We start from the raw sequence: 11,555 nt of genomic DNA, 5'->3' as shown, positions 1-11,555 counted from the left end.
AGTGGCAGGATTTCCACAGACTTGGCAGAAATTTGGGAGCAAATTAAATCTTACATGAAGTAACTAATGATAACACCTCAAAGGGCATCAAGGAATGATGACGTGCATCCAGCGCTGCCGTAAAAAATGCCGCCTTCTAAAACCTTCCAACAAGTCTTAGAGGGTTTTCTTTGACCGAGTTTGACAGAATCAGATCGTTAAGAGAACTGTCAAGATACTCTGAGGTAAGCCTTAAATAACCCCATAACACAACAGCAGCACAAAAATCTCAACTGAAAGGTGTCGCTCCTGCCAGGCTTCCGATGAGAGGGCTCATTCCCAGTCCCCAATGCTACGCGCACCACCTTCACTCAGGGCCCCCCACACTCACCCCTCCCACAGTATTTACCAACCACTCTCTTTCTCCTTCCAAAACTGTGCAAAAAGGCTTTTATGAACACCAACATAAACTCCCACTGGGACTCATAGACAAACCAAAACAGGACAATTGCCCCCACGTTGCCCACAGCCAAACAGTTCCCAGGAAGGGCACAAGACAGAGACCCCGCGATGCTGCAGCTGCTCTGCGGCAGGAAAATAAGGTACAGCCCAGGTCCCGAGTCTCTGCTGCCGCAGCAGCAGCTTTGGGCTCCCCCACCGCGGCTGCGCAGGACTTGGCAGCTCTCGGCGAAGGTCTCATGGCTTCGGGCTGGTCGTGGCACAGCCATCGTGCACCGGCATCGTCTGCAGAAGGGACAGCTGCAAGAGGCAAAAGGCCGAGGCCGAGCTCAGACAAGCCCACGCGCTTGGGGCCATACGGAGCTCCACGGTAGCGGGCTGTCAGGGAAGATGCACCCTCTGACACCTGCCCCGACAAACACTTGGTCCTCCTGGAATGGAAGTCACAGGTTCCCAGAGTCACCCTCACCTGAGCTCACATTACCAACAAGTACAGGTGCTTTCTGGCACACCATTCACACAGACAACACCCAGACCTCACATGGAGATGAACGAGAGAGGTTCCGACAGCATTTAGTAAGCCAACTCTTTTTTCCCAAAGACAGATTTGCGCTGCTGCCCCCTCAGTCCCACAGGCTTCTTCCTCAGCAGGAGGGCTGCTGCTTACACAGGGCACTGAAGAGCTCTTCTGTCATCATCTAGTTTAGAAACTTGGCAGCGAGCGTGTGAAAAGGGAAAACAGGGAGGGTCATCAACATGAGGAACACTCAAGGGGAACGTCCTTCGCATAGCCTCTCTTCTCCGGTCAGTTCCAGTTGTCTAAGTCTCCTCCACTCCCTCTCCCACCCTGCCTGATCTGTGGCCACATCAGAGACTACACCTCGGGGAATGATGCTGTTTGGCCGAGGCCCACAGACGTGCCTCACTGGGTATTCCCACTGCCTGCTGGACTCCTTTCCCAACAGCCAAACCAAACTCGGGCTCTGGCATCGGGCAAAGTTGTGCCCATCACTACAGACACAGCGGCTTTCGAGGAGACCCTTCCTGCTCCTCACCTGATTCTGCAACTCAGCTACTCAACGACGGCAGCGCGCGTTCAAGTCCTCCTGTGAAGGAAAGGCAAGGATTTATTTTTGGTCTCCACTTTGGTCAGGGTCACCGTCTATCTTCGACTTCTGTGAGGTCTACCCTGGGGGGCTGCTGCCACTGGCATTTCCCATCCTTCCTCCGTACGGCCAGAGCTGCCTCCACCAAGGAAGGGTCTGTTCTCACCTGGCTGGAAGCAGGCATCTCGGGCTGCTCAGCCTCAGCGAGAGAAACTCCACCTGCATCTGGCAGCGACCGACCTCTGCAAAGTCTCTTCAGTCTCCTCCGCTCACGCTCCACCTGCACGTTGCATAGCAGAAAGGGTCACAGAAACCTGCCACCAAACGACGAGCAAAGGCACCTCTGGACATCAGGGCAAGGAGCTGTCTGCTCTCAGACTCTTCATTGCACCCCACAACGCCGGGGGCAAAGAGCACTCCAAGTAGCCCATGGAAGAGAAAGAGCAAGAGGAACCCCTTCCTGACACAAGAGCGCCAAGTGTGTGTGTGTACGGGGACCCTGGGGCAAGAAGGGGGGTACCGCAGTGAAGGTGCATCTGCGAAGGCAACAAGAGGGAAAAGACAAAAGTGTGAGTCCACAGGGGAAAGGGGCAGAGGGAAGGAAACAAGCAGAGAACTCCAAAGTGCTGTCGGTGGAAACGCGGTGTCTTCCAGGGGACCTGGAGCCTTTGCAGAGGCAACAAAAGCCTGTTTTACCTCCTCAAGAGTCCTCCTCAGGTGAGCGTTGTAGATCTTCAGCTCCGTCTTCTCCAGGTCCAGCTCTGTAACTGCTCGCTCCAGACATTCCACCCGCTCCGACAGGAGTCTCTTCTCCGAGGCCCATAGTAGCTGCTGCCCTTCTGCAATAGGCTGCTGGGAATTCAGAGGGGACATCACGTGAGCTGGTGCCACAGAAAGGTTAGAAGGGCCACAATCGACACATCTCGGGGACTGACCGGACTCAGGAATGGACAGTGTTACGTCCCAAAACAACACACTCCCTTCCTAGGGGCCCTCTTCCACATCACCCTGGAGAAATTGTGGACCGTGGAGTTGTTTATTCTGGACTCGCTGCCTGCTAGTTTTGTTTAACGTCCCCCATTCTCTTCAGAGAGAGACTGGAAACATTCATTTCCTATTCCACCACTTCACGGTTTTACAAAGCTCTGCAGTATTTCCAGCTCCCTCTCTCAGCCATTCTTGTCCATCTTCAAGACTTCCACATTTACAGGTTCCTCTTAGGGAAGCTATTTAACACCTTTGGTCATCCTCTTTGACCTCCACTATAAACTCCCCTGCCCATAGTTCCACTCTCTGTCCTTGGACAAACAACCATGCAAGATGTGGGTGAAACACGTATTTCTGCAGTCATAAAATACTCTGGGTTTTTTTCTCCCTTCCCTTTACCCGTTACATCATCACTACAGAACTGCTCTTTGAGAAAAAGCAGATTATCAGCCAAGCCCTGTGCGCTGCTCTGAACCTACTCAAGAGGCACCTCCCCTCTCGGGGGTTTCTGGATGAGCTGCTCCTTGAAGCAATCTCTGACAGCCTCTATAAGTAGCCTTGATATCAGCACCATACCCATCCATACGGCTGCAACTGCATTGCTCCATCTAATGCTGTTGCATACCTGATCGAGATGGATGCAACTGAAATCTCCCATTGTTTTCACACTTCCTGCCCTTGTCACTTCTCTGCTTCCCATCAACAGAACACAATACCTGTCATCATCCGTATCAGGGTGGTAGTAATATTTCTCAAGTAATGCAGAAGTGTATAATGCCTAAATACGGTATTTCCTTAGCAGCATTATTTATACACCCATATACTAACAAAATGCTAAAAGTACGGGCAGGGTCCCAGGCAAGTTTGCAGGACGGGCTGTTGCAGCAGTTCTGCCAGCAGTACCTGGCTCAGATCACCTTGGAGAAATCCACACAAATTTGCCTCCGGGCTTTTTGGACTGCGGCACAAGTACGTGCTGGATGCCCAACGAAGCCTTCAGCCTCACCAGGCAATGGTACGAATTCCATTCCTTTAATACCCTGGAAAAGCTGTACCTCAGACATCTCCATCTCTCAGAGCATCCTCTAAGCACCAGCACTGTCGCAGCCCTTCAGCCGTCCTTACAAAGTTCTACTCAGTTTAGTACATGAGTTTGCTCAGCTCTGCCCTTTCCTTTCCATGCTAATCCCTAACCATGACACTCTGCTTGCCGAGAGAGGAGAGAACCCTTCCCCACCCCCAACTGACAAGCCGGTCAACTACTTATGGGAATATACATTCCCGTATCTTGATGGGAAAGACCTTTAGAATCCTTCATAGACTTCGTAGTAGAGTGATGATCAGTCACAATGCATACCTGAAGATGGAACCGGTCCCTGTCCCTCTCAGAAACCAGAGTCTCCAGGATGGCAATTTCTTCCCTCAGAGTCCCGTTGGCCATTTCGCTCTTGGAAAGCGCACCAGTCAGTGCTTGTGCCTTCTCCTTCCATTCCATTTCTCTGCTTTCCGTCTGCTTCAAAACAGCAATCACACGCTCCACTGCTTCCCGCTTTGCTTCCCGCTCATCTGCCAGTTGCTGGGTGAGCTCCTTCTGCCTTTGCAAGAGACCCTCTCTCTCCTGGAGAACTCTCCTCTTCTCCGCTTCCTCTTCCTCCCATTTTTGCAGTTTCTGGAGTTGTTTCTTTAGCGTCTCGTCGTCACCTTTCCATCGCAAAGCCGATGTCAGTTGCTTCAGGAGTTCACTCTGCCTCCTCAGCTCTTGTTCCCTCCTTGCCAGAGTCTTCTCTAAAGACCTGACTCTGTCTCTCTGGGACCCGATCTCTTCATCCTTCTTGGTCAGAGTCTGCTCAAGGCGTTTTAGCTCCCAATCCCGTTTTTCTTTAACTGCTTGCAGTCTGTCTCGTTCGTGCTGCAAAACAGGGAGGAAAAGACTCAACAATTCCACCTACCTATCTTTGGGTTTCAGCCTAAATCTGAACTCCCTCTCCAGTGGCAGTCACCTGGTTTTCTAGGGCATCCCTCTGCTGATGGAGGATCTGCATCTCCTCTCTCATGGTCTTGAGATCTTCCTTGTGCCTCTTCTCCACTGCCTTCATCGCACTCTGAGCTTCCTGCAGCTCTGCTTGCAGCTTTTCTGTCATGTTCTGTGAAAACAAATGCAGAGCAGTTACTGGGACATGCCGTCGGGCTCAGCTTTTTCCTCTTTCCGTCTACAAAGCACATTCCTTCAGCCACTTCTTTCTGCTTTGCTCCCCAGCTCTGCTGCCACAGGAACCCCTCCTTCCTCTTGCTCGGCTCTGGAGCTTACAAGGCTCTGGGCTTTCAGGGCCTGCAGTAGTCCTGGCCTCCTCGGACCCAGGACTTGGGGTTTCTCTCCTTCCTCCTGCCCCTCACTCGCGTACCTGCCTCTCCCAGCTTACGGCCACTTGCCAACCGCCTCTTCTTGCAACCTCCCCCACTCCTCACACTCACCTGCCCCTTCTCTTGCTGCTCTTTCACCTCCTGCCTGAGCTGCTCCACCTGCTGGTACGCTTCTCGCAGCTCTCCCTCCCTTTGCCGCAGCCTCTCTAACACAGCACTCTTCTCACGCTCCTTTTCCAGCAGGACCTGCATAAAACACACAGAAGACGCATGGGAACCTCCCCTACAAAATCTGGGTGCCGAGACTCAAAGACGCGTGGGCTCACGCCTTCTCCAGGCACTCTGCTGCTGGTCCCCTCGCTCCTCGTCTGCCCCCTTGGAGACACCGCTTCCTAAGGGAGACTGGCAGGATAAACACGGTCCATCCACCCTCCGTCTGGGACTCAATCTTCCACAAACTCTTAGTCATCTAACAGGAAAACGTGCGGCTTTTCTCAAGTGTCTCGCCTTGCTGGTGAGGGGCTCCCTCCTCTTCTGCTGTTTCCTTCCTATGTGGCTTCCCATGAGACGTCCCATTCCCAGTCTCAGAGACAGCCCTGCTCGCCTTTCTCCTCACCAAATTCCACGGAGAAAACACCGAGCGCATGCTCCACGCAGCCCCATATCCAGCCATCTCCCACACCTCCAGCCTTGCAAAGAACCACACAAGTTCCCCTTTCACACTCTTTACCTCTTGCTTGGCATTTTCCACTCTGCTTCCTTCCTCTTCCTCTTGAGCTTGCATAGTAGCAACTTTCTCCTTCATCTCAAACAGCGTCTTCGCGTGCTCCTCTTCTGTCTCTGCCTTCTCTTCCCGCCATTGCTCCAGCATCTCCCGCAGCTCTGAATGGTGCCTTTCCCGCTCGCTCGCCTGATGAGTGGGGGAAAAGACTTCAAGATGAAGTCCCAGCCAAGCTCCTCAAAACTATGTGAAGCTTCATCCGTCCCACAACCCCCCTCCTCAACAGTGCACAGCAGTGGCTTTGGGCCCTCCCTAAAGCGGGTCCTATCAAGGAACTTCAGCGGAGGGTCAGCAGGTGGGAGAGAAGGAGATGGTACCTCCCCCTCTCTGATGGCTGCCTCTTTCCCAGCACCTCTCTCCTCAGGATTTCTCTCTGCTCTCAGAGTCTCTCTTTTCAAAGCTCACCTCCCTTTTCATCAATGAAAAGGTGCAGATGGACTGCCGGGTCAGAAAGAGACCGCACCCTGATGCCCGACCCACAAGACAGGCCACCATCTCAAGTACCAGGACAAGGGGTCTGTTCCATATGCTTCAATACCTCTCTCAGCCCTCCAAGGGCACAAAGAAAGGAACGCAGCTGCCGTGACTGTAGTTGGCAGCGATGTTTGGAGTCGACTTCAGGGCAGACGGGAGTCTGGAAAGACCCTACCCCTTTGCTGCCGTGTTTTGGGTGGGGACCACCCAACCTGCTGTTGAACATGCCTTACGCCCGCGCTGACTCTGTGGCTGCACCTCCTGTCCCAGCACAGTCCTGGGGGTCCTCACGTGCCTTCAAGCACGACCCATTGGCTCTGCTGCCCGGCCTAGCACCGCGTGGCCGACGACAGATGACTGCTGCCATTTCACACCCTCAGGCTACTGTTCTCCTAACGCCAGCCCACACAGCTTGCTGGAAGAATTCGGAAGCACATTGTTTCCTACCAGGTCCTGCAGGAGCTTGTTCATCTCCACTTGGTGATCAGACTCCTGAAGTCTGAGCCTATCCTTATGCTGCTGTTCTGTCTGCCAGAGCTGTCGCGCCGCCTTTTCCCGTTCCCGCTTCAGGAGATCTCTCTCTGCTTCCAGCTCCCATCGGAGGCACTTCACCTCCCCTGCAAACAGGACAGACGGCAGATTCAGTGCCTGCACAAACAACGCTTCGGACTTTACTGACCTGAAGCCATCTGGATTTCAGGGTAGGAGGGATCTCTCTCCAGCTCCTTCACTCCTCAGAAGCACTGCGGACAGAGAGCTGTTGGATACCACCTTCCCCAGGCAGGGGCAGCTCCACAAACACCAGCCTCTCACCTTGGATCACCTCCCTGGCCTGCGTGACTGTGTGCAGCTGCATTTCCAGATGACTCCTGGCCATCTCCAGCTGCGATAAGCGCTGCTGAGCCTCAAACAGGCGGGATTCCAGGGTCTCCTTCACTGACCTGCAAATGGCCAAGAGGAAGACAAAGGAGGTTCTTGCTCCTGAGCAGCACGGCTGAGAAACCACAACTCCATTTTATGGGAACCAGAAGTATCAGAGAGGAGAAACACGTATCCATACAGGTGGACAAACATCTCCATGTTTTTTTCCTTTTCTTTTTTCAATTTTGCTTTCCCTTTTTTTTTTTTCTTTTTGAAAAGCAGAAGTTGTCAAATTTGATCTCAGAAACCTGATACAGCAGAAGCACAGAATCTCGTTTCTTCCCTCTATAACTTCTCCACACAGGATGCAATAAATCCTCGTGGAATGATTGCCACCGTGATCTCTGCAGACACTACACCCTGCCCTGCCCAGGGTCTCCTCCCTGCCTTTACCTGGCCTCTGCCAGCTGCTCGGAAAGGCCTTGTCTGTCCCGCTCCGTGGCTGCCAGTCGCACCTCTAGGGCAGCCTTCTCACGCACCAGCAAGTCCTTCTCTTGGCACACCTCGGCCAGTGCCTGCCCTTGGCCAGAGGACTCCTGCCGCAACTGCTCCAGGCCACTGCTCGCCCACTCTAGCTGGCCGTGAGCCTGAAAGCGGGACAAAACACAGTGAGAGGCCTTTCTCGGCACCTCTGGGCAGAGCCACCCACTGCTGCGGCTGAAGCGCCTACAGGAGAAAGACCTCCTGTGCTGCGGGCTGCAGAAGCGCAGGACAACTCCCAGAGCTGTAGAACAGCTCTGCAACACACCAACACCTTTCCAAGACAGAGCAAACAAAGCCTTCTCACCTCCAGCGCTGCCGAGTCTCTCCTTGGCAAAACCACTGCACAACCCAACAGACACAGCTTCACGGAGCCACGCAGCCAAACACCCGCCCACAAGCACCAGGTTTTTGGTCTCACCTCAGTGACCTTCTCCTGGGCTTCTTCCTTCTCCTCTGCCACCATCCTCAGCTCTACCCGCAGCCCCTCTTGCTGCTCCTCGGCTTTCTTCAGCAGCTGCTCCAGCTGCGCTTTCTCTGCGCACACCTCTTCATTTCTTCTCTCACACAGCCTCAGCTGCTCCTGGGCAGAGATCTTGGCTCTCTCCAGCTCCTCCACTTCACCTGACAGAGATTCATTCTCTCGCTCCAGCTGCAAGCACAGAAGCACACGGCAAATCAAATATGCTGAGACTCACTGTGAAGAAGGTTTGGCTCGGACAGAAAAAGGAACAACATTTCCATCGTCAGTCAGTCATACTGTCGGAGGGCACGAGCTCCGAAAAGAAGCAGCAGCTGGAGACAGACATCTGCCAAGACCTTTGCCTACCCTGCTCACCTGCAGCACAACTTTCTTCAGCCGCACTTTATCCAGTGCCAGAGCTTCATTGCTACTGCTCACGTTGGCTGTTGCCACACGCAGATCAGCGAGTTCAGCACTCAGCGCGTTCTGAGCCCCTCTCAGCTCTGCCACTGACTGCTCTGCCTGCACAGACAAAAGAACAACGTGACAACAGAGGCAAGAAATTCCCTGCCTTCCAGAGGACGCTCCACACCCCTGCGTGGCTCTGACATACCCCCACTTCAGCCCTCCCAATGAGCACGGGGGGAACAACTACCCCAAAGAGCCCCTGTGGCCTCAGCACCGCTCCCCAAGAAGGACCACAACATGTTCCCCCTCTTCTGCTGCCACAAACAGCATCTGGGGGGGCCTTGCTCTCACAAGGTGACCGTACCTTCTCCAGGGCCGTGCTAAGCTCACGTTTCTCTCGCTGCAGCAGATCCCTCTGAAGGTGCGATTCCTCCAGTGCCTCTCTCGCGACCACCAACTCACGCTGTAAGAAGGAGTGTTTTTCTTCAAGCGCCGCTAAGTCCTTCAGTCTGTGCAAAGAGAAAGGCAGACGAGTGTTGAATGTAAACACATTCTTCTTTCCAAAACCAAGAGCACGTACTGTGTCCCAGAGATGGCAGTTGGACCGATTTCCAACGCCTTTCTATTGACACCTAAGGAACGCGGGAATTTTCCTGACTGAGGAATTGTCAGTACAGAGGTGCCACAGTGCTTATGACGGTGATGGGCAAATCTCTCCCAACTCCTTTAGCACAGCCCCGGGGAGCAAAAGGCCTGCACAAGAGACAGAGCTCTCTTTACGCTGCCCATCGAGGAATCCAAGACGCAGCCACAGAAGGGAATGTTCCTCTTCTGGGGAGGAATAACCCCATGCACCAGTACAGTTTGGGGCTGACCTCCTGGAGAGCAGCTCTGTGGAAAGGGACCTGCGAGTCCTGGTGGACAACAGAATGACCGTGAGCCAGCAATGTGCCCTTCTGGCCAAGAAGGCCAACGGCATCCCGGGGCGCATCAAGAAGAGTGTGGCCAGCAGGTGGAGAGAGGACAACCTCCCCCTCTGCTCTGCCCTGAGGAGGACACATCTGGAGTACTGTGTCCAGTTCTGGGCTCCCTGTCTGAAGAAGGACAGGGAACCACTGGAGAGGGTCCAGCAAAAAGCTGCTCCAGAAAAAGATGATGAGGGGACTGGAGCGTCTTTCTTATGAGGAAAGCCTGAGGGATTTGGGGCTTTTTAGTCTAGAAAAAAAGAACACTGAGGGGGGATCTTATCAATGCTTATAAATACTTAAAGGCAGGGTGCCAGGGGGATGGGAACACTCTTTGCCCAGTGGTGCCCAGTGACAGGACAAGAGGTAACGGGAACACACTTGAGCAGAGGAAGTTCCATCTAAACCTCAGGAGGGACTTCTTCCCTTTGAGGGTGGCAGAGTACTGCCACAGGCTGCCCAGAGAGGTGGGGGAGTCTCCCACTCTGCACACATTCCAAACCCGCCTGGACGCCGTCCTGTGCAATTGCTGTAGGTGACCCTGCTCTGGCAGGGGCTGGGACTGGGGGAGCTCCACAGGGCCCTTCCAACCCACACCGTTCTCTGTCATTCTGTCATTCTGTAACAGCAAAGTTGAAAACACCTTTACCTCTCTTGAAGCTCCATCTTCTCCACATCCCTCTGCGCTTGTAAGCACATCACGCTGGAGTTGAGGCGGGAGCAGTTTGCAATTACGGAGCCAGAAAGCCTCATTTGCTCTGCCTTCAGCTCCGACAAATCTCTGCAGAAGAACAAAGAAAGGGCCAATGTTCACACCACCATCGTTAGCAACTGACTCGCTTCTGAAGCACGGCATCGCGCAAGAGTAAAAGCTGGCGGGAAAGATGGCATCTCTCTTGGGGACGAATCACTCCTCTGACACTCTGGCATCAGGACGCACCGTGGCGAGTGAGCAAGGAGTCTCCTGCAGAGCCTTAACTAACCCATCAGCCAGGCTCAAAACAGCAGGTGCAGAAGGGAAGCGACGTTGTCCTGCAGGAGATCTCGCCTCAGCTTCTACTCACCGGTCCGTGGCAGTCTTCATCTCCAGGAACTGACGGCAGAAGGTCACCACTTGACGCCACAGGTCGAGGAGACAGTTACGGTCATCCCTGAAGTGGCTGTCATAACGCTGAAGATGCAAAGACAAAAAGAAATGCTGGTTCAGCCTTTGCTGTCACTGTACAAGTCTCTCAGACGGGAGAGAGTACAACCACCACGGCATGGACTCCTTTCAGAACCGTTCCAACAGGGGCATGAGGGACTGAAGAGGCACCACAGAAGCGTCCTCAGGAGAGCTGCCACCTGACTGCAAAGAAGGCAACATCCACCCTCCTCCTGCAGGAGGGGCTCTCAGCAAAGCAAGCTCATCCCCATTCATCATCTCTCTCTGGTCTCTGCGGCTCTGGGCCGAGATTTAACACCTATCAGGAAGACCAGCGCTCCCGTGGGACCGCCCTACAGCGCCCAGCAACAGCAGCGTTTGCCGTTAGGACCGAGCAGCACGGCCACAGCACGTAGGCCACTTCCATCACCACAACTTGCTGACACGGTCTCGAGGCCACAAATAAAACGCATTCTCTCGCCACGCTGCTATCGCCTCTGACATTCCCGCAGACCAGCCTCACCTCACGTTCCGCACACCATTCCCTCTCCTTCGCTTCCAGCTCCTCCCGGGACCTCATCCAATCTGCCCTCAGTTTGCCAACGTCTTCTTGGAGGGCTGCGTTCACCTCGCTCACGTTCTCCAGCTGCTGCCACAGGAGAGCGTTCACTTCGGCCAGATTCTCACACCTTGCAAAGGGAGGAACAGCAGTGAGGTCACTCAACAACCACCGCCCACCAGCAGCATCCTCGGCATTTCCCAGCTCCCCCAGCTCTGACGGCGTTCCCAAACTGAGCGGCAGTAAAAGCGCTTTCAGGCATGAACCCAGAAGGCGCTCTGATGGCAAACTCGGTGCCTTCTCCTTGCTTTAAGCCTTCCATTGCCATCTACGCTTTTGGTTGCCCCTTCCTCTTCACTCTGACGGTGCCCACAGTTAACGGCTTGCCTCCCCTTCCTGCTGCCTGACCACTGGACGCATCACTGCTCTAGAGCATTGGCCCGAGTCCCTCACCTACTGAACCACGGA

At 54.0% G+C, this 11,555-nt stretch overlaps 1 long non-coding RNA gene across 1 annotated transcript; it reads right to left on the bottom strand.

Moving 5' to 3' along the window:
* Window positions 1-703: 703 nt before the first annotated feature.
* LOC309678204 lies at window positions 704-1,775 on the bottom strand. Its single transcript, XR_014269738.1, has 3 exons — window positions 1,711-1,775; window positions 1,494-1,544; window positions 704-738 (listed from the first exon to the last, which is right to left on the bottom strand). It is a non-coding gene; the product is annotated as an uncharacterized lncRNA (long non-coding RNA).
* Between the last annotated feature and the right edge of the window lie 9,780 nt (window positions 1,776-11,555).

This window comes from Vanellus vanellus (assembly GCF_965231255.1).
Source record: "Vanellus vanellus genome assembly, chromosome: 15".
Taxonomy (NCBI): Eukaryota; Metazoa; Chordata; class Aves; order Charadriiformes; family Charadriidae; genus Vanellus; species Vanellus vanellus.
The sequence above is the reverse complement of the archived record's forward strand: the minus strand, read 5'-3'. Positions and strand labels throughout refer to the sequence as shown.